Below are 23,041 nucleotides of genomic sequence, written 5' to 3'. Positions count from 1 at the left end.
AGCCATGCGGATGAGGCTGAGTTTTATTCCTGTAGCCACTGGAATAAACAGCAAAGGATTTTGCAAAGAAAGGTGTTATTATCAAGGCTGGCTTTTAGAAAGGTGACTGGCAACCCATGGAGGTCCCGATTGCAATTGCCAGAAAAGGCCAGATAACTGCCAGAAGTCTTCTCAAACACTGTAATTCCACAAAAACATTTTACATTTGTTAGAAATTATGGAGATTACCAAGTGGCCCAAGACATCATGGTGAAAATATTTAGACAATTGGCAAACTCCTCTTTCTCTATATGCTATTTCCAAAGGAGATAATCTTTAATCCTCTCTTCCATCCAAATTATTCCCTGTCTTGGAAAAAAAATGCCAAAAATGTTTGGGAAAATGCACTCCACCCGTGTTTTTTGGAAGGGCTGGTTATTTAGCTTCTACGTGAGCCAAATTTTAATCCACAGGAATTTTCTTAGAAAAGCGATATTGCCAAAATGTTCCTCCAGTACAATTCTGGTGGGAACCCGTGGAAGGTGAATGTAAATTACTGTCCTAGAATGTAAACGGGGAAGGAGAATCTTAACCACATGAAATGCTAAATAATAAAAATGGGTTTTGAAGTACTTGACACTTTGTTAGTCCATGTTGAAAATTCAGAGCTACTCAAAAAGCAGGAGGACTTCAGAGCTTACATAATCTAGATTTCTACCAGGTGCTTATTTGGTGATGGAGATTCTTCAAGAACATTCCATAAATATTTTTGAGCACTATGTGGAGCACTGCACAATTTTGGTGAATAACACAGACGCAGTCCCTGCCCTCATGGAGTTTACATCTAAAATAAAGATACAAAAAGACAAAGAGGCACTAATGATAATAAGATATCACATAAGAATAACAACTCTGGTGTTAAAGAGCTTTGGTGAAGGAAGTACACAGTGTTATGAGACCATAGAGGGTAAACTTGGGGTGGAGGGATGGGGCCACAGCCTTGAGGAAAGTGAAGCTAACATCTGAAGCATAAGCAGGACTTAGCCCAGCAAGACATGGGCCAGGAAGACCAGAGTGGGTACGAGTGTGAGCGGCTTTCTACGACAAAGACCCAGGGTCAAGAGAAAGAACTGCATTTAGCAAACCACATAGTTCATCCCAGCTGGAATTTATATGTATACTGTGTGTGTGGAGGTGAGGGTGGTGTGCAGGTGGAAAGGTGGGATATGATGAAGCTGGAGAGGTAAGAACGGACCAGATGCCACCAAGTTTTATGATACTCCTAACGGAATTTGGGGTTTACCCCAAGGGCATTAGAGAACCACTGACTGCTTTTAAGCAAAGATCCATATTTGAATCTCGGAAATGTCACTCTGACCATGGAGTAAAGAAAGGATTTGTGGATGTGGGCAGGGTGGAGGCAGGATGCCCAGTGTCAGAGGATGTGATAATCCTCAAGAGAGGCAATGGAAGCCTCAACAGAGAGAGTGGAAACGAAGACAGAAAGAAGGAAATGGATTTGAGAGGGATTTACAGAAAAGAGACAAGACTCTATAACTGTTGCTCAGCCTAAGGTAGAAAGGGGAGGTAAGGGTAACCCCCAGATTTCTGGCTGGGCTCATGGCAAGGGCTACTGACAGAGGGCCCTGAGAGAGGAGAAACAGACGAAGGGGTGAAAACAAGGGGGTTCAGATTCATTCCTGTTAAGTTTAGTGTGTCTGACGGACCTTCAGAGAACCTAACAGGCCACTGGGTATATGGAGCTGGACTGAGGTTTGAGTCATTAGTGATAGGGTTTGGAGTAATGGGGGTCTGGAGCCAAGGGCCAAAAATGAATTATTGAGATGTCTTTGGTGCAAAAAGGGGACAGGACTCGTGGGCAGAAAGTGCTGCCCCCTACCTTGAGGAGAGACTGGTTATACACTTGGGAGTTGGGGGAGGTAAAGTCAAGAGGAAGTTTCCAAAGAGGTTTTCATATGCTAAAGAAGATTCAATATACTGGAGGCCTACCTATTGTCAAGCTAGGGTTGTTTTCCCTCAAGCAAAGCATTAACATTAAGATAGTAAGGAGTTCCTAGAGAAATATGCTCCCTGCTTAAGTATTGTCAATGGGCAGCAGGTTATGAGGAAATTTAATTGTATCTGCCATTTCCTTCTGCCTTTGTTTCCCACATCAATTAGCATACAGATGGTCATGGGAGACAATGCCTGTACAGAATGCTTAAGTCTTCTTGGTAGCAGAACTCCTAAGCATTGACTAGTACTGCTTAAAATGGCCCATGTCTCAGTCCTTGGTACCACAGCCTAATGATCCACAAAATCTATTCCACCCCATATCTAGGATCCTAACAGCATCCATATCTTTCATCATACATAGAATCATCTGTCTCCCCTCAAATAAATCACAGATTTCAATCAATTACTTTACCCTCAGAGCTCATCTTGAGTCCATCATTCTTCACCTATATTTCTGATCTGAAGAAAGCTACACAAATTTTGTGACATTATCTACCCACATAAAGGCATAAAAGGAGAATCCAAATGAGTAAAATCAGGACATGTGGTTTCAGGAAAAATAGCTGAGTTATGTTTTAAGGGGATTTATTTAGGTCATCTGATACTTAATTTAAACTGCATGCTTCCTACTCGCCTTTTAATTAATTCATCTTTTTAGCCTGCCCTGACATGGTCAGAACTTATTTAGGATCCCTTGTTCCCAAAGATCAAATTGCTTTTCTAAAGTACATTGAGTTTCTAAAGCTTGGCATCTCTGAGCTTCTGGTGCCAATACAAAGAGCACATACATATTCCAACAATCCGTGGATTGTTGTTAGTGAGAGGCAACGGTCCCGGCCTTTGGGAGGAAGGGCACAGCACATTTCTTCATAGCGGGAAGTGATGGAGCTATTATTACTTTCAAGACATCCCTGGTTTGTCCATTCAGAGAGGCACAAGTCAGGCTCTGTGACCCATCCAAAGGATGAGGCTGTGAAAGTGGGTCCCCTGGTAACACTTGGACTGCCAGGCCTTCCCTTGCATCCACCCGGCAGCAGAAGGTTCCCAGCACTGGAGAGTTTGTTAACCCTGACCTCTCCTGTCACCATGGAAACACAACACAGCCCAGGGAACTTCCTCTGTGATTATCATTCAAACTGTGAAAGAATAGAATAGAATAGAATAGAATAGAATAGAATAGAATAGGAAAAACACCCGGAAAACTTCATTGCTCATTTCAAGTTGCTATTCTGTAGAACAAAGGAACTCCCAGCAATTTCTTTGAAAGTTTGGTGTGGGCGTGGAAGGGGTGCAGATAGGATAGGAAGGAGGAGTCTGGCCAAGAACTGCTGAGGCAGCTTAACAACTCCCACTCTCAGGAGTTAAGGCTTACCTGTAGTCTATTAAAGTAGCTGGAATAATTTACAATTACCCCCCAAAAGAATAAAATAGTTAGGAATACACTTAATCTAGCAGGTGAATGAGCTGTACTCTGAAAACTATAAAACACTGATAAACGAAACTGAAGATGACACAGACAAATGGAAAGATATTCCATGGGCATGAATTGGAAGAATTAATATTATCAAAATATTCTTAAATCAATCTATAGATTCTTAAATCAATCTACAGAATCTACATTCAATCCCTATCAAAATACCAAGTGTATTTTTCACAGAACAAGAACAAACAATACTAAAATTTGTATGGTTGTATGGAACCACAAAAGATCCCACATAGTCAAAGCAATCTTAAAAAAGAAAATCAAAATGAAGTATTACATTCCAAATTTCAAAATATACTACAAAGCTTTGGTAATCTAAGCGGTATGGTACTGACACAGAAAGAGACTCATAGATCAATGGAACAGAACAGACAGCCCAGAAATAAAGCTATGCTTATATGGTCAATTCATCTATGACAAACAAGAATATACAGCAGGGAAAAGACAGTATCTTCAATAAATGGTGCTGGGAAAACTGGGCCACTTTCTAACATCACACACAAAAATAAACTCAAAATGGATTGAAGACCTACATATGACACTTGAAACCATAAAAATCCTAGAAGAGAGCATAGGCAGTATTGTCTCGGACATGGGCCATAGCAACATTTTTCTAGGTATGCCTCCTGAGGCAAGGGAAACAAAAGCAAAAATAAATTATTGGGACTACATGAAAATAAAAAAAATTTCACACAGTGTTGGAAACCATCAATGAAATAAAAAGGTAATCTACTGAATTGGAGAAGATATTTTCAAATGATATATTTAATATCCAAAATATATAAAGAACTTACACAACTCAACACCAAATAAACAATGTGATTAAAAAATGGACAGAGGACCTGAATAGACATTTTTCCAAAGAAGATATACAGATGGCCAACAGGCACATGAAAGGTTGCTCAACATCACTCATCATCAGGAAAATGCAAATCAAAACCACAATAAGATATCACACTATACTTGTAAGAATGGCTAAAAGGACAAGATATAACAGGTACTAGACAGAATGTGGAGAAAAAGGAACCTTCTTTCAGTTGGGAATATAAATTGGCAAAGCCACTGTGGAAAACAGTATTGAAGATAGAAATATCATATAACCCAACAATTCCACTACTGGGTATTTACCCAAAGAAAACGAATACATCATCTGGAAAAGATATATGCACCCCTATATTTATTGCAGCATTATTTACAATAGCCAAGAAATGGAAACAACCCAAGCGTCCACTGATAGATAAGTGGATAGGGAAGATGTGGTTTGTGTGCATAATATTATGCAGCCATAGAAAAGTATGAGATCATGCCATTTGCAACAATATGGGTGCACCTAGAGGGTATCATGCTAAGAGAAATAAGTTAGATTGAGAAAGACAAATGCCAATGGTTTCACTCATCTGTAGAATAAAAATGATGAACAGACAAACAAAAAGCAAAATCAGACACATAAAGACAGAGAACGGACCGATGGGTGCCAGAGGGGAGGGGGTGGGAGGATGGGCCAAATGGGTGTAGGGGAGGGGGAGATAGAGGCTCTAGCTATGGAATGAATGAGTCATGGGGATGAAAGGTTGGGTTAGGGAATATAGACAGTGACATTGTAATAGCATGTATGGTGACAGATGGTAGCTACAGTAGTGGTAAGCAGAGAAAGAAGTGGAATCACTGTGTTGTATACCTGAAACTAATGGAACATTGTGTTTCAACCACACCCCCCTCCCAAAAAAAACAAAAACAAAAACAAAAACAAAAACAAAACATAACAAGAATCCAGAAGCCAAATACATAAACAAAGTACCTAGAATAATGATGCTATCCTTAATACCATTTGACATGAGTTGGATTTTCACCTATAGGTTGCTAACTAAACAACAATCATTATTATTATTTCCCCATCACCCCCTTGAATTGGAACCAGAATTTGATAGCAATGAAAGAGGCTTGATTTCCATGTATAGTAGGATTGCTCCCATAGAGCTGGAAGGAACCGTAGAAAGATCTAGTTTCCAGTCCATGAACTGCTTGGAACCGCAGGCAAAATATACTGTGTGTGTGCACGTGTCCCTGAAAACTGGGCTCGCAGGCTTTCCCCGTAATTCTACATCCAGGACAAATTAATGAGAACGTACCTTCCTTTAACAGACCAGTAATATGAAGTCCAAAGAGATCACGTCCTCTTGCGTACTCTCTTCCTTCTGTTGCTCCTCTTGCTCCTTTCTCTGCCTCTTCCTCCTCCCTCTTTTTCTCTTCCTGAAGTGACAAACCTGCATAGTTAGAATTTTGCATTGGTCTGAGTTAACGTGAAACAAGAATGTTGAGTGCCACAGGCGAGGCCCGGGGAAGACAAAGGGTGGGAATGAAGCTGGAAGGATGCCCGGACTCACAGTGAAGCCAGAGAATCTAGACATAGACTCATGATTTCAGAAACGTACTGTGGGTTTTGACCAACAATTACTGGCTGAGGCCCTGGCAGCCCTGGCGATCAGGACCTGGTGTGTTCTTTATATGTGTGACCTAGGCCGCTAGTTGCCTTGCTGAGGAAGTCTTCCCTCTGCCTTCAGGAGTGCAGGAGATCAGCAAGTGCTGAGGCCGGGTGCCCCCAGCTTCTCCAGGGAGAGAATGAGACTGGAGACCTCTGAGAGTTCTAGGAGCTCCTGCCTGAGTTTGACTCTGCCCTTTGAAGAGTAGAAAAGATGCACTTGGCTCACCTTGATGAGGTGAATGTAGTGTGCTTTCATTTGTGAGGTCTTATCACGTGCTGCTCTTGTTTCTAAACCTTGAACTCCCTAGGCTTGCTGATACAGAGAACACACCCCATGGGCTTTGGAGTCAGATATGTGTCCATCCGTTGGAGTAGTGGCTTCAACACTGCTGGCCTAGGGCAAGACTCATAACCTCTTTAGCCCTTGGTTTCCTCATGTGCCACGAGGCAACCACAATAATGCCTACTTCAAGGGATGGTTACAAGAGCTAAATAAATACATGCACGTAATGTGTCTGACGTGGAGTCTAGCATTTAGTGATGGCTTCCAACTACCTCTCACCCTGTGTCTGGCTGTTTCAACAACACAGACTGGTTCATAATGTAGAGAATTCTGGAGGAAGTTTTCTGTGCTGTTTGCTCTGAACTTAAGGATACAAAACAATATTCCAAAACCATATTCAAGGCTCATTAAGTCTTTGCTTTTTGTTGAGCTTCTTAGGTGAAAATCAATGCACGGGTCTGGCAAGAAATTTTTTGTCACTACATCCACGGTTACAAAGCACTTTGTGACTTCAGCAAATGCTTCAGGAAGCATTTCCTAATGTTTTCTGACTTGTCAACTCCTTTTATAGTAAAATCTTGCAAACCCTCTTAGGAAGTTTAACAATTGTTCTATCATTTTTACATGATATGTATTAAAATGTTATTTTAAAAGGAAAATAGATATATTTTAGATCCATGTTCTAAATTCTTAAGCTAGGTGCTGAGAATTTGTGTATTTATTGTATTATTATCTACTTCTTTGTATTCTCTAAATATTCCATCATAAGAAAATATTATGCCAATATTTTACTCTTCAGAGTCTAATAATTATTTAAGGAGAAATTTTTTATAATATCAAGTGATACACACTCTTTGATTTACTTTAACTTAATTCTATATGAAAATGAATAATTTATGGACAAATAAATCTTAGTATGACTTGATATCATATTTGACTTTAGGACCAAAAATATATTAAAACGAATTGGAGCCTTTCCTATCTTGGTATTTGGAAACTTCTCTTTTGTATTTACAAAACATTAACTGGTATCGTTTTTAGATGTATAGAATTTTCAGGTTTTTATATTTCCCTTCAACTTTCTGTATTTCAACAGTGGAATTCCTTACAAATGAAACAATGGATGACTAAGAGTAAAAACAATATAAAACAGTATATGGGTCAAAAATATTGCTGCAGCTACAGGGGTTCAATGTGAGATAAATATCTGAGTGAGCCATGAAAGCCTTCATCTGATGTCTACCAAATCCTGTGTGCTCAGAGTAAAAAAACATAGGGACCAACAATGACATGACCTCCCTTTAAATTTTTTTCCATGTCCCTCCTATTCTAGGCTCTCAGCATTGGATGAGATTTTATTCCTCTTGTTATCTCCAATGGCTACACCAAGTGTAGCATGGTGTAGATATTCCGTAAGTGTTAGGGATTTAATGGACTTGAATGAATTTCCACTGGGTGGCAGATCAGACAGTAGATGTAGGGAAGGCAAGAGTTACAAGTCAGAGTCAGTGATAATCTGGAACTAGAATCATAGAAACCTAGTGTTGCAACTATCGGGCATGGGAATCAGAAGGAGTACTCAGGTATCTGGCAGGCACCTGACACTAGACCCACACCCACAGGAACAGGACACAAGGCAATGCACCTGACCTAGATGCAATGCTGGAAGAGACAGCACTGTCTTGTTCAATAAGCGTTGTTCCTACGGGACATGATGGTAACTGTTCACTGATAGGGAAATAGTGAAGCAGAAGGAATGGGCAGTCTCACCTGACAGATGGAACACACTGACCAGAGGTGAGGGATTGCTCCTAAGTCCAGCAGTTGATTAGTAAAAGTATGATTCAGGGACCAATACTAAGTCCTTGCGAGGGAGGTTGGTAAAAGCGAGGCAAGGGTTTGAAGCGAAGAGGAGTGGAGAAGGCAAATTTACTAGCAGCAAGAATAACGATGCCGCGCTAACAGGTGCCAATCACCAATCTCTGCATCATGATGTCTGACTTGATCCCGGAAGTGTGGTTGGGGCTGGACCTGCAGGTTGCCTCCGCAGTGACAGGAGAGGAAGGAGACAGAGGTTAGGAAAAAGGCTCGGTCAAATGTGAGCTCTCTGTGCTGGTTCTTGTCTTGTTTCCTGAGGCCAATCATTTTAACTGATGTGTGAATAGCTCTTTGAGCTTACTCTGTATTTTAAGACTTGTTGAGTGAGTGTGTTATAGACTCAACACTGACTGTTAAGGGAATAAAAGTTTATGCTGAGAATAAAAGATTTCTAAGACTTAGGTAAATGACACATAGGCATCAATTTATATCCTAAGCAATTAGGCTTGATAAACTACTTTTTGTTTTGCATATTTTGAAGATATTCCATTAGGTGCGTACAAGTTTATAATGACAGTATCTTTGTGATGAATTGTTCCCTTTATCATTAGGTCATGACCTTTCTTCATCCCTCACAATTATTTTTGCCTCAGAATCCAGAATCTATTTTTTTCCGGTGCAAACGTAGCTAGAGCACTTGCTTCTGATTCGTGGCTCTCTGGCGTAACTTACTCTGCTATTGTAGTTTGAAAGTGTCTGTATCCTCGTTTTTAAGTGTGTTTCTCGTAAACATCACGTAGCTGACAAACGGATGCTCTTTGTTTTTTCAAGAAAGTTTTATTTCATTTACATTGACTGTGATTAAGGAGATACATGAATTCATCTCTGTCACTGTATTTTGTGCTTATATTAATTCTTCATCCTGCTTTGTATATTTTATCTCCTTCCAATTTCACTTGGAAGAACTTTCTTAATTAATCTTTTTCTTCAACGTATTTGGAAGCCATCTATTCCATTTCCTTTAAAATTACCCTGAAACAAGTCTCTATCCTCTTGCCAGAAAAATACAAAGACCTTACAAATTGTAATTTCACTAGCTCTTCTCCATTATGTCATTTGCTACATCATTTTTATACTCCCAAATGAGGCACTGTCATTTTATTGTTTTATACAGTAACTGTACAGACTTTTTCACATTTCTACTGGTTCCACTGCTAACCATTCTTCCTGGCATTTCACACCCATCCTTCTCATTGAAATTTCTTCTTCCTGAGGTTCAACCTTTGGAAGTTCCTCCAGTGAGACTCTCCTTCAGTGATCAACTCTGTTCTTTTGATTGCACAAAGATGTCTTTGCCCTTCTTCTTAAAGAATAGTTTAGTAAAGGGTGAAATTACATGTGGATAGTTAACTTGCTGTCAGCATATTGAAGATACCGGCTCTTGCATTTATCACACTGGGTTTACATGAATTTGATCCCCATGTTCACTAATTGGCTGCAATTCAAAATAAGGAGGGTTTTTTTTGTGTTTATTATTTATTTTGAAAGAGACAGAGAGAGCACAAGGGGGAAGGGGACAGAGAGAGAAGGAGAACCCCAAGCAGGCTCTGTGCTAGCAGAGCGGGGCTCAAACTCACAAAACTGTGTGATCATCACCTGAGATGAAATCAAGAGTCAAATGGTCAACCAACTGAGCCACCCAGGCACCCCCAAAGTAAGAATTAAAAAAAAATCAATCTGGGGCGCCTGGGTGGTGCAGTCGGTTAAGCGTCCGACTTCAGCCAGGTCACGATCTCGCGGTCCGTGAGTTCGAGCCCCACGTCAGGCTCTGGGCTGATGGCTCAGAGCCTAGAGCCTGTTTCTGATTCTGTGTCTCCCTCTCTCTCTGCCCCTCCCCCGTTCATGCTCTGTCTCTCTCTGTCCCAAAAATGAATAAACATTGAAAAAAAAAATTAAAAAAAAAATAAAATAAAAAAAAATCAATCTGCCATCGCCTACACTGTAATGGAATCCAAATTTATGTTTAATATATTAATCTATTAAAATTATCATTTATAACCCTCATCCTTAAAAAAACAAAAGGCTTTGAACTGACTATTCAAATCTGAGAAATTCTTCAGGGACATACTTCAAGAATTTAGTTATGAAGATACAGATTTATATAGCCTTAAGAGGAAGGTAGCTCTTTATTGAACATTTTCCTTGAAACTTCCAATCTTGGAAAAAGTAGCAGCAGCATAGGAGAAGGACATCGTTTTAGTATGTCGAATGTCAGTGTCAAATGACTTAATATTAGGCTGTGGCTTTAATGTAAAATGTGCACTAATAAACAAGTAAATTTGGTGTAGATTTTCAATAAATACTTAGAGTCAGCATAAAACTATTTATGACAAGTTTAAAACTCAAGTAACATTTCTGTACATTCTTTTTTCTTGTCTTTTTTTTTTTTTTTTAGTGAGAGAGAAAGAGAATGTGCACATGCACGGGTGGGGGAGGGATGGGGGAGGGAGAGAGAGAATCTTTATTATTCTAATTTTTACTTTCTTTTTTTTTTAATTTAAATTCAAGTTAGTTAACATATAGTGTAGCATTAGTTTCAGGAGTAGAACCCAGTGATTCATCACTTACATACAACACCCAGTGCTCATCCCAAGTGCCCTCCTCAATGCCCATCCCCCATTTAGCCCATCCCCCCACCCACCTCCTCTCCAGCAACCCTCAGTTTGTTCTTTGTATTTAAGAGTCTCTTATGGTTTGCTTCCCTCTAGTTTTTATCTTATTTTTCCTTCCTTTCTCCTATGTTCAACTATTGTGTTTCTTAAATTCCATATATGAATGAAGTCACATGTTGCAAATAGCAAGATTTCATTCTTTTTGATTGTTGAGTAATATTCCATTGTGAATATCGTGAGTAATATTCCACATCGTCTGTATGGGAGAAAGAGAATCTTAAGCAGGCACTCAATGCACAGCTCGATGCACGGCTCAATCCCACATCCATGAGATCATGATCTGAGCAGAAATCAAGAGTCAGTTGCTCAACAGACTGAGCCACCCAGGCACCCCTCTGTACATTCTTAATGTACTTTCCACTTTTCATATTATACGTCTCTTTTTTCTTATGCCAGATGGGAAGGAGTCACCCTTTCTCTCTTTGCAAATGTTCTTTCTCCTAACTGACTATAACTGCCAAAAAACAAATGTAATAGAGTCAAATATGTATTTGATTTATTGGTCTAGGTGGTTCTTTCTTAAAGAGAAATAGACATTTATGGTTCAAGGCCCAGTTTAGAGGGTAATTTAAGGTTCACTTTCTTCCTTTTACATTTCTTCTTTCCTTCCTTCTTTTTTTTTTTTTTTTTTGTTGTTGTTGTTTTTGAGACAGTATATGCAATTCACCTTTTGTTTAAAAACACAAACCAAAAAACCTCTGTGCCTGTTGGGCTGGTTGGCTTTCCATTCTACTCCACTTAATTTAATAAAACTGTTTCATATCTGCTGAAACACAAAGTATAATGGCTGATGCAAAAGCAGAACTCAGCAATAGGACGTTCGGGTAAAAGCTGGGGAAACCGAGGAGGCTTCACAAAGTACATCAATCACATAGCAAGTGAGTTGTACATTAAGTGAGAGAGGAGACTCCTGCTTTCTCGTTCCTTCTATTTCATCCATCACTGGGACTCCATCATGAAGCCTCACGAACCCACTTTTTGTTCACTTTCCCCTCTTCGTGTCCATGGTCATTACTGTTGTCAACACCATCTTTGTTACTTGCTTCAACCCAAGCTTGCTGCTCTTCAACCTGCTCTACACATGACCTAAAACACACTTGACCTGACCAGCCACAATCCTGCTTAAAATCCTTGGTTTTATTATTACTTTTCTACCCTTTGAGTGTCTGGCACATAGTGGTTGCTAAATAAATGTGTGTGTGTGTGTTTAACAAGATAAGAGAAGAAAAAAGGAGACAAGAAGTAATGGAAAGATCAGTACATTAATTCACTTAATGAATATGGGAACTCCCACTACGTGTCCTGCACCGTGCGTGGTGCTCCCGAGGGTGAACACAATAGATACAGGGTTCCTGTCACAGGGAGGCTTCGGGCTCACTCGTTCCATGGAAACAACTAAACGCCTAAAGTGCCCAGGCAGTGACTACGTATGGGGTATTGTCCTAAATGTTCTATGGAAGTGATTTCATCTGGTCTTCACAACCATCTCCAGTGAGTTAGGCACTCTTATTATGCCCATTTTGTTCAGGAGACCACCGGGGCATGGCAAGGTTAAGGCAAACTTGACGGACAGACCAGAACCCTTTTTTTAATTCAAATCTATAACACACGGCCAGCATCCAGTTCATTAGAACAGACCAATGACTTCTGAAGTGGTAAGGGGATGTTGTACAGCAGAGGCATCACCGAGCAGCCAAAGAGAACTGACTTCCAGGGTTAGGTGTGGCTATGTCTGTGCTGGATTTTCAGAAGCCTCCAGAATTCCTGGTGCATAGTAGAAAGGGGATTCATTTCTGTACCCCTTAGCCTTCTGCATAAAGCACGGTGACCAAGTTTGCTCTCAGTCCAGGATTTTCAGCTTAGAATTTATCCAACTACCTATTTTGTATTTTTTTTTTGAAATCTTTAAGTTTCCAGTTTTAATACCTTACTGTATTTGTTCTTTTTTTTTTCTTAAAGAACACTTTTTAAATTTTTTTTGAAATCTTTAAGTTTCCAGTTTTAATACCTTACTGTATTTGTTCTTAAATTATACCCTTTGAAAAAAAAAATTCATGTGTATTAATCTTTTAATATTTTTAAATGTCTTAATAGTCATTATCCTTAATATATTTTTACGTTTATTTATTTATTTTCGAGAGAGAGACAGAGAGAGCGAGTGAAGGAGGTGGGGGAAGGAGGAAGGGAGAGAAGGAGAGAGAGAGAGAGAGACAGAGAGACAGAGAGAGAATCCCAAGCAGGCTCTGCACTGATAGTGGGGCTTGAACTCATGGGGCTTGAACTCATGCACTGTGAGGTCATGACCGGAGCTGAAACAAGAGTCAGATGCTTAACCGACTGAGCCACCCAGGTGCTCCTATCCTTAATATTTTCTTCCTTATTATTATTCACTTATTTTTTTTACTATCTTTCAATTAAACTTTTAAAGATACTTTGTACTTTCCACCTCACATTTCTGAATTTGCTTCGTTTTTTTGCTCTTCTCAACCATGTCCCCAACTTTATCTAATTTTATTTTTTTAATAAAGTGGTTAATTAAACGGGGTTAAATCTTATGCCTTTGTGGGACTTTAATCTCGACTCTTGCATAAATGAGGGGAAAAGGCCTCGTGGAGCATGAATCCCAGGACGTGCTTCTGGGGATGATTTGCGGTGAGCCAGTCCTGAAGGCAGAGATCGGTGTGGGCCGGGCTTTGTGTGCCAAGGAGGGGCGAGGGGAGTGGGGAGCCCTGAGCGGGTGCGTCAGGAAGCCCGGCTCTTGCCCAGGTTCTTTCACTAACTGCCCTTGTGGCCTCTGGCAGACCCCTTCCCTCCTCTTCTCAGCAGGAGCAGGAAGGGGCTGAAATAAATCATTTCCAAATGGGTCTTTCCAGCTTCACTATTGTGTGTGCCCTGTGATTCAGATGCTAGCGGATTAGCAGAACAAAGCAGGGCATTTTGATGGAGTCATATTAAAATGGCATAGCAAATTATGAGAACACTGCTTTTTATTACTTAATAACGTTCTCAAAAGAAATCCTTGATGTATCCCCGACCCTGTGCCTAAGCCTTGCCCTGTTCCTCAGCCTGTGAACCCCATCAAAATATCCCTGACATCAAAATGGCAAAGTCACAATAACACGAGCCCTTTGCAGAATGGCAAGGCTTTTATTTCTACAGAACTGGGTTTGGATTCCAGGCTCAGTTGCTCACTTATCCCTTAGCTGTGTGGCCTTGGGAATGAGGCTCTTCAGCCTTAGTTTCCTCATCTATAAAAGTAAATTACAGTCCTGACACTGAACATAATAAGCTTAGAAATGAAATGTGCAAAGGGCCAATGCATGCTTCATCACATACAGAAAGGAAATAAAGTATAAGGGAGTTTAATGGTCCCCAAAGAACTTCCTAAAAGAAAATCATCTGTGCTTCACTAAAAAGTTTTTAAATCATGATTTGTAGGTGGGGAGGGTCTTGGGTTTCAGAAAGGCCGATGGCCCCAAGACTGGGAAGAGGTCATGGGCTCAAGAGGGAAGGAAAAGCAGAGATCAGACAGTCAGACAGTCTGAACGCGTACCGAACAACTTATCAGATGTGCAAAGGGTAGGGAATGTTTATGAAAAACAAGCCCCCACGTCTCACTCGCTCCCATCCCCAGATCAGAGCCTTGTTTCTGGGTCAGAGCTGAAAATCAGCCTTTAGAAGTGTTATTGCTCACCAGGGGCATGTACTAGGATGATACAGCAACATTACTTTTGAGCTCTGTGGCATTGTGACCTCATCTGGCTTAGAGGAATCTCAGAAAGACTCATTTGTGGCTTTAAGTAGTGACCAAATTGGCTAAAAGTCCCAAAGATAAAACATGTTTGACACGTTGCTTCAGGAGGAAGTTTGGAACACTTGGTGAACTTCTTGAGAAATAAGGTAATCTTGTGAAATTGGGTCATCTGGTTGCCGAATTCCTGAGATCCAGCAAAGAGAGTATGGGCGTGTGTGTGTGGGGGGAGGATGGGTTGAAACTGGTTGGATGATGATGATGATGATTTCTTGAGAATCACAAAGAGAAAGAATGCATTCAGGTTCTAGAAAACTGTCCATATTCTCAATTTTGGAATGGCCCTCTACCTCTAAAAGAAAGCTTTACCTGGAAAATTATCTCACTTTCAATTTTCATTCTTTTGAAAAAGTAAGTGGGCACCCACAAGATACTACAAGCTATTGGAGGCGTTCAGTATATCAAATCAGGTAAGACACAGCCATTCCTGGATTCAGCTGACAGTCTTATGAGGATAAACTCATAGATAGCTCATGGTACAATCTAATGTGTTGGGTGCCTTTTCAGAAAATTGAGCAAAGTACTGAGGATCACAGAGGACAGATCAGTCAACTCTGCCTGTGATATTCATAAACAAAGTCTTCATAGAAGAGGTAATATACTACTTCTGGTTTCTTATAATAAAGGTAATTTAGGACATAAGCAGGGGAGAGATTTTAGTCAGGTGCAAAGCATGTACAAAGAACACATAGAGTCGGAGACTGATATGGCATAGAGTCATGGGCCTAATACGGACTGGAATTTGACAAGAAGGCTGTGATGGCAGGATCTTAAACTGCAGGGTAGAGTGACAGGAGGGAGTGAGTCTACAGACACTTGGAGGCTAGCATTCATGCTAAGCTAGAGTGTTTGGATTTTATCTATAAATTCCAAGAAGGCCAAGAAGAGTTTTTGTTGTTTTGTTTGGTTTTCTTTATTAACCTGCCATGGGACATCACGGTTTTGTTTTTAGTCATACACATTCAGTGGAAGAAAGATGTTTAATCAACTGCACTCAGGAGACTCTCTTAAAGTTAACGGTCTGGTCTTGGAAGAAGGGATAAACACCACCGTTAGAAGAAGTTGGAGGTAAGTCCTCACACTGAGGTGGAACAGTATACACGAATGAGAGATCAGACGTAAGGATGTTGAGACGAGCTAGAAGGAGGTCTTGATGATGGCAGCAAGATTTAATTTTGAAGGCGGGCTAAAAGACAGCACCATAAATCGATATGAAAAATAACCTCATTCTTCATTATACACATGTTCTCTTGACATGTTTTTGCTCATACAAGTGGAGGAGAGTGTGTGCACCTATTTTTTTTTATGTGGGCAAAGATATTTTGCTTTAAGAAGATGAGATGGGGTCTGGTTGCAGCCTACTCGTAAGTGTAGGACATCACACGTGCCAGAGATGATCACCAAAATTCATGATCTCTTCTTTCTGGGCACTTGGCTGGATTCCATGTCCTAGCTTCCATTACAGTAACGTGTGGCCCTGTGGTTGAGTGCTAGCCCCTGGAATGTGGGCAGAAGTGACATACACTGATTTCAAGCTTGACCCATAAACTTCAGGGAGCAGTCCTCCGTGCTCTGTTTCCTCCTCTGGCTGGTTGGAATGGAGACAGCTTCCATGGCATTAATCAAAGCTACAAGGTGAAGATAACAGAGTCTCCAAGAGCTTAGGTCCTCAAGTCACTTTGCAGAGGCTTTTCACCTCCTCGGTATTGTTACACGACTAAAAACATAAGCATAAGTTGAGGTCTGTTCGTTACAGAGATTACTCTACCCTATTACATCAAATTGTCACATTGATTTGTTAATTTAATGAATATCTGTTGAATATTAATCGTGCACCCAGCACTATATTGGGTGCTGGTGATGGAGTGAAGAACAAAGTATATGAACTGTCTTGCTGTCACAGAGCTTATGGCCCAGGAGGTGAACACCAATTTTATATGTTTCAGCTCAGTGTGCCTCGATGTACTATTTTATTACATCAAAGTATACTTTTTATATTTAAAAATCTCCCTTCACATAATATTGATTTTTTTTTGACAGAGAGATGCACACGTGCAAGTGGGGTGGGCAGAGGAGGGGGGAATTCCAAGCAGTCTCCACGCCCAGAGCAGAGCCCGAGCCCCAGGACCTGAGCTGAAATGAAGAGTCAGACAATGCTTCACCGACTGAGCCACCCAGACGCCCCTCCCCTCACACTGATTTTTAAAAACATGATGAGTGCTATTAGTGGTTTGAGATGATTTTCGTAAATAATCAAGAACCAGCAAGGTATAGAGACAGCTGATGTGTAAGCTCTTTCCAAGTTTCTAGTCACTTTAGAAATTTTATATTTTATTAGTGTCATGGCAGAGTTTATAGTTATCTACGTGATATGATTTATGTTACCAATATCACCAGCTTAGTGCTTGAGCTGACTTTTTCATTAATAGAAAACATGTTCCTTTGACATTAATAACAGTGAGAATTAATAGGCATTTATATGAACTTCTGCTTCTGAGAAAAGGTTTTTAAGCTGAGTGTGTGTATATATTAGTACAGAACAGGTCTGGGAGGGGGGTAGACGGGGTAGGGAAGTAGCCCCTGATGGATTCCAGGTTGCATGGGTTCTGCTTGAGTTGCCCATCAGAAATTCAGGAGGTTCTGTGTCTGGTAGACAGCTGGGTTCCTGACTCGGGGGGTCTATTTGTAGGTTGGAGAAAAGAAACTAGTGGTGAGGAGCAGATTGAAAACACAAAGAGAGGGACTGATACATGGGGCGGCAGGCTTCTTTCTTACCTGGGAGAAAGGTCCCAGGAGTTGCTTGGTTCCTCTGGACACTCCCTTCAACACTCCGTGAGTTCAGATACACACTTCACACTTAACACAGCATACACTTCTTGTGATGAGCACTGAATAATGCACAGAATTATCAAGTGGGTCAGGAGTCCAGGCACAGCCGAAGCGGGTCTCCTTCTCAGGGTCTCATACGGCCACAGTCAAGGTGTTGGCTGAGACTGCAACCTTATCCAAGACAGCTTCTCTTCTGAGCTCAGGGGCTGTGGGCAGAATGCAGCTTCTGATTAGGTCAGGCTCACCCAGGATAATCTCTTCTGATCAGCTTAGGGGCCTTAATCACATCTGTAATATCCCTTCACCCTTGCCATAGAGTGTAACCTAATTGTGAAAGTAGGAGTGATAACCTATCCACAGGCCTGCCCACACTGAAGGGGAGGTGATTACACAGAGTATGCTTATCAGGAGTTGAGACTCTTGGAGGTTATCTTAGAATTCAGCCCACTACAGGGCCATGGGTATATTCATTTATAGAGCAAGGATTTTTTGAGCACCTAGTATTTGACAAGTGTTCTTACGGTATCTTTGAAGACAATAAATACTTTTTTTTTTTTAATCTGAGAGAGAGACAGAGAGAGAGAGAGAGAGAGAGAGGGAACAAGCAGGGGAGGTACAGAGGAAGACGGATGGAGGGAACCTCAGGCAGGCTCCTCTCTCAGTGTGGAGCCTGATGTGGGGCTCCATCTCCAGACCTTGGACTCATGACCTGAGCCAAAATCAAGAGTTGGACACTCAACTGACTGAACCACCCAGGTGCACCGACAATAAATATTTTTTAAAAAATAGAGCAGAATCAACAGGATTTGGACTGCCAGAAGTTAGCGTGGCAAGTGTCTGTTTTAAGTGAGGTGTTAAGGTTTGGTTTCATGGAGAAAGAAACATCTAGCACAAGACCCCTTATAATAACCACAGTTCTCCCTTTACCTACACCCAGAGGTCTTCAGATGTTGTCTCAATTTATTTTCCCTTAATCCTTAATCTTTATTTTTGTAGGACTAATGAGGTAAATTAAAAATCCCTACATTGGATTTTATTACATGTAAGTTAAGACTCCACACACCGGGGTGAGCCAGAAGGCAAAAATCTCGTAAGCCCAAAGAAACCAGGGAAACCCGCTGCTGTTTCAAAGGGGTTCAAAAGGCAGAAATCTGTTGTTCAAAAAGGAATCCAGCATGCTCACATTTGGTCCCATCACTGAATCAGGAGGACACTGGGCCTGCCCAGAGCACAGAGTTCACTGGTTCACCAATTTCATTCATCCCATGCAATATACAGAGAATTTGTTATATGTTAGGCTTCACAAAAAGCATGAAGATTTCAAAGATAAGTAAGGTGCAATCTCTGATTTTGAAGAATTTACATAGAGTGAGACACAGAATCATGTACAGATAGTTCCAATTATGGCATCCTGTCAGGAGCACCAACAGCTACTTGCTACAGAGACACAACACTCTCCCTGGGGTATCTTAGTGGAAAAGTGGAACCAAAACCCTTAACAATTTCTAGATGAGCTCTCTAAAATGTGCCCTAAGATGATTTTGACAGATGTATAGTATTCTACAGGCCCAGGGTGGGGCTGGTGAAATAATCGCATTTACCCACAAATGGCTCCCTTGGGCTGAACCTGGGAGAGGAAATGGTAAGCCAGTGTTGTCACTTGACCAGAGAGCCCAGGAGGGAAGAGCAACAGAGTGTTCAGTATTGAAAAGTCGGTGTTTGTCTAACCAGAAAACACAGCAGTACCACAGACCCTGCTACTAGGAAGCTAGGGAAACAGTAGCCTCATCAACTGTCTCGAGTGTATTCTGTCATAGCCCTTGTGCGAGAACTGGACTGTCCACAGTCTTGTCTGCTCTGGATCTTAACACATCAGTCCCTGAAGATTGGCATGGCCGATGATGCTGTATCTATGCAGGGACCAGGCTGCTCAAGGGCCCTTGTATTTGCTGGCTATTGCAAGGGGACAAACCATCCTGAAATACAGTGGCTTGAAACAACAGTCATCTGTCCACCCCACAGTTCTGCTGATTGGGCTCACTTGGGCAGTCTTCCTGTCTCGGCCAGGTTTGGCTGGTCTCAGCTGGGGTTTTTCACGGGCTAGCAGTCAGCTGGTGGGTCAGCTGGGCTGGTGCTTTATGACAGCCTTGTCTGGGACACCAGGGCTGACTTAGGCCTATCCACACAAGGTCTCCCCTCCCAGGCTTATCTGCAAGATGGTCAAAGGTTTGTAAGAGCAACAAGAGGGAGATAAGAACTCATTGTTGCTATATTAATGACACTGATGACTTTGGTGCCAGTCAATTTTCTTTTTTTTTTAGTATATATTTTTTTAATGTTTATTTTTGAGAGAGACAGAGTGTGAGTGGGGGAGAGGGAGACACAGAATCTGAAACTGGCTCCAGTCTCTGGGATGTCAGCACAGAGCCCAATAAGGGGCTCAAACTCAGGAACTGCGAGATCACGACCTGAGCCGAAGTCAGATGCTTAACTGACTGAGCCACCCAGGCGCCCCCAGTTAGTCAATTTTCTATATAACAGCTCCTTGACCTGGGTTAATGCAGAAGTGACATTTCACCTCACCATTTCCTAAAAGCTAAGCGCAATCCAGGGACATACTTCTTTCGTTTTTCCAAAGGTAGGAGACATAGGAAAGATTAAAACTCCAGGTCAGAGAGTGATTCGTCTGACATTCTTTTTGAGCAGCCTGCGGCCAGTGATGTTTACAAAGCACGTTGGACTGGACGCGGGGGTAAAGCTACATGGTGCTAGCCCACGAAGATGTCAGCCTGAAGGTGAAGGGGGCCTGGAGTTTGCCCAGCTGAGAGGAAGGGGTTTTCCTCACACACAGCTGTGTGACCAGTAACCTGCTCAGATGGCTCCAGAAGTCCCTCTCTTTAGCTTTCCCTCTGCCTGAGTCTTCCCACCCTCCCCCATTAGCCCTTGTGAGATTTAGTAATACAAGCTAAGCGATCATTCTCACAGAAAGGTAAACCTCCATCAAGGTCACGGGTCATTCTTCCAATGCTCTGGATTATCCTGAGATCAATGAGAATTCACTGTATATAAGTTCTGGTAGTTTCAGGGAGCTACTAAATTATGCCCCCTTTCCCTGTGAAGTGAACATATTTTATTCACCAGAAAATACCATCCAGATGTCATTGTGTTTGACAGTAATTGGTTCAACAGTATCTACCGAATACCCTTGCACCGGGCACTGTGCTGTGAGGTGGGAGCACAGGCATGGTCCTGGCCTCACGGAATTGGGGGCGGGGGGTGTCTCACAGAAGATGCACTGAGCAAGCATTAAAAGTACCACGATTGTTAGGAAGAACTGTAAGCTGTCCTGAGAACATAAAACGGGGGGATCGCGATTCCTCTCGGGGAATCAGGGCAAGTTTCCCCAAGGAACAGCTGTTTCATGTGAGAGCTGAGGGGTAAGTAAGAATTTGTCAGGTTAAAGGGGTGGTGGAAATGGGAGACCACGTGCCCCGCAGAAGAAGGAACGTGTATGAGTGCCCAGAATCAAGGCATCCAAACAACTGGAAGAAACCTCGCTGGAAGGAAAAGAAGGCTAGGAAAGCAGCACATAGGGATGGGTGCCCATAAACCACATTAAAGTTCTTATTTCTAGTCACTGTCGTTGTTGTTGTTATTAGTGGTAGTAGTATTAAATCCTTCATCATTTACAAGTAAGTTTCTTTTCAAAGAATTTTTTTTTAATGCTATTTCTAATACCATTTGGGTCTGTCCCTCTGTCTATCTTCAGATACACCTACTTCTCTGTCCCTTGGCCGGTCTGTGTCCCCTCAGTGTGGCCTCCTGTATGTAGTTCTTGACAATGCTCTCTTCCCGACCTTGGGAATATCTTGAGAGCAGGATCCTGGGAAACCTCACCCCTACACTCAATTTGTCACTCTTTGGGCAGATTTCAATCCCTACAACTACTTTTCCCTCTAGACTATTTGAATTAATGGTGAAAGTAAAATTTCATGAGACACTAAATGAATGTTTTACTCCTATGTAAACACCTAGAATTTAGAGCATTCTAGTAAAAGCAAGGGGAAACCGAGCTAAGCTAAAGAGACCCCTCTGGTCGGCTTGCACTATTCGTTCCCGTTAAACTCTGAATGTGTGTTACTTCCCATGGCCACCACCCTCTCCTCCCAGGGAGAGGTATCTATAAATGAAAGAAATCAGGGGACAGACTTTCAAGATGGTTTTCATTTTCCAAGGCAATGGGCTGGCTTCTTGTTAGTATTCTGGAGGCTGCTATATCAAGTAATAAATAGACCCTGGTATTTACTAAAGAGTGTTAGGTGGTGGAAACAACCTGGGCTCAGAGGCCTTGGGTTCAAGTTCTCATGCTCTCGGTTGCGGGTTTGTGGCGTCTCTGTGCTACAGCATCTCCATTTACAAGACAGCTCCTTGTAGCCCTAAAATCATAGCTATTCACAAGCTCACATACACTTACTACCTTCTGTGTTGAAGATTCTGTGCTACTAGGTGTTGAGTATTCTAATTCACTTTGTTGACAAATAATGGACGCCAGTTTAAAGTCCACATTTAGAGTCGCTTCACGGCGTGACATGTTCATCTCTGTCAGGATTGGTTAAAAAGTTCTATGTCTAAAGAATGTGCACTTCGGTGCCATGGAATAAGACAGAGTAGGGACTTTGCTTTTCTTTCTGACTTGAATCAGCTTTGGCCTGTTTTTTATTAAGGTGTGAAAGATTGATGCCGGCCACTTAATTTACCTCAGATGGTGCAATCCAGTTTGTACCAGTGGATGACCTCCACTTGGAAGATACAGGATTTTTTAGAAAATACTACCAACTGGAAGAGAACAGAAGGAAGGCAAGAAGTTTCTCTTTTGTCTTTATTGTGTCCAAGTGAAAATTCGGCCAAATGATAACCATTATTTACCACAGAACTACTGTGGTTTTTATCCCTCCAAAATGTCACTTGATTATCTTGATACAGCACAATGCTACTTTATTGTCTTGCTACAAGGCAGGGTCCCTGCCCTAATCACAATAGAGAAACATATTTGATCAGCCTCTTTTTCAAGCTGCACTTCCTATAAAGCAGCTACTGAATTATCTGAAACTGACATGAAGCCATCAGCCAAATAATGCAATAATGCACTAAAAAAATATTTCCTGAAAATAAAAGGTCATCGTTGGCTAGATATCTGGACATTTAAGAGATGGTGGGAACATGAAGGCTTGGGTACATTCTCTAATGTGTACAGGGTGGATGTGGTGAGAAGAGGGGTTGATTCTTGAAATAAAATCAACTGCTATCAACAACTCTGAGTCACTAGCAAAAACAAATGACATGTTTTCTGTGATCCTTGCAACATCTCATAAATTGACCCTAATCAACAGAAAGACCGGGTGTTGTACAGGGTATTCCCTAATTTCTTCTTTTATTTAGCAGACATTTATGGGAACTCTCTACTGTGGCAGGAACAACGGCTGCTGCTCAGGGCTGGGCAGGCAAATGTGACTAAGAACTCAGCTCCACAAAGAGCCTGGAAGATCTAGAAGTTTCTTACAACAGCGTGAGATATGTGATAAGACCTTATGTACATATGTGCTTGGCC

At 41.5% G+C, this 23,041-nt stretch overlaps 2 long non-coding RNA genes across 2 annotated transcripts in view; one reads left to right on the top strand and one right to left on the bottom strand.

Moving 5' to 3' along the window:
• Nucleotides 1-17,911, bottom strand: part of LOC122482936 — a 96,683-nt gene extending 78,772 nt beyond the window's left edge. The window contains exons 1-2 of the long non-coding RNA XR_006297253.1: nt 17,380-17,911; nt 5,608-5,728 (exon numbers count right to left, since the gene is read on the bottom strand). This is a non-coding gene — a long non-coding RNA (uncharacterized LOC122482936). The remainder of the gene's footprint in view (nt 1-5,607; nt 5,729-17,379) is intronic.
• Nucleotides 14,242-16,611, top strand: LOC122482935. Its single transcript, XR_006297252.1, has 4 exons — nt 14,242-14,693; nt 14,957-15,014; nt 15,112-15,197; nt 15,557-16,611. It is a non-coding gene; the product is annotated as an uncharacterized LOC122482935 (long non-coding RNA).
• Nucleotides 17,912-23,041: the final 5,130 nt, after the last annotated feature.

This window comes from Prionailurus bengalensis, chromosome D1, assembly GCF_016509475.1.
Source record: "Prionailurus bengalensis isolate Pbe53 chromosome D1, Fcat_Pben_1.1_paternal_pri, whole genome shotgun sequence".
NCBI lineage: Eukaryota > Metazoa > Chordata > Mammalia > Carnivora > Felidae > Prionailurus > Prionailurus bengalensis.
The sequence above is the reverse complement of the archived record's forward strand: the minus strand, read 5'-3'. Positions and strand labels throughout refer to the sequence as shown.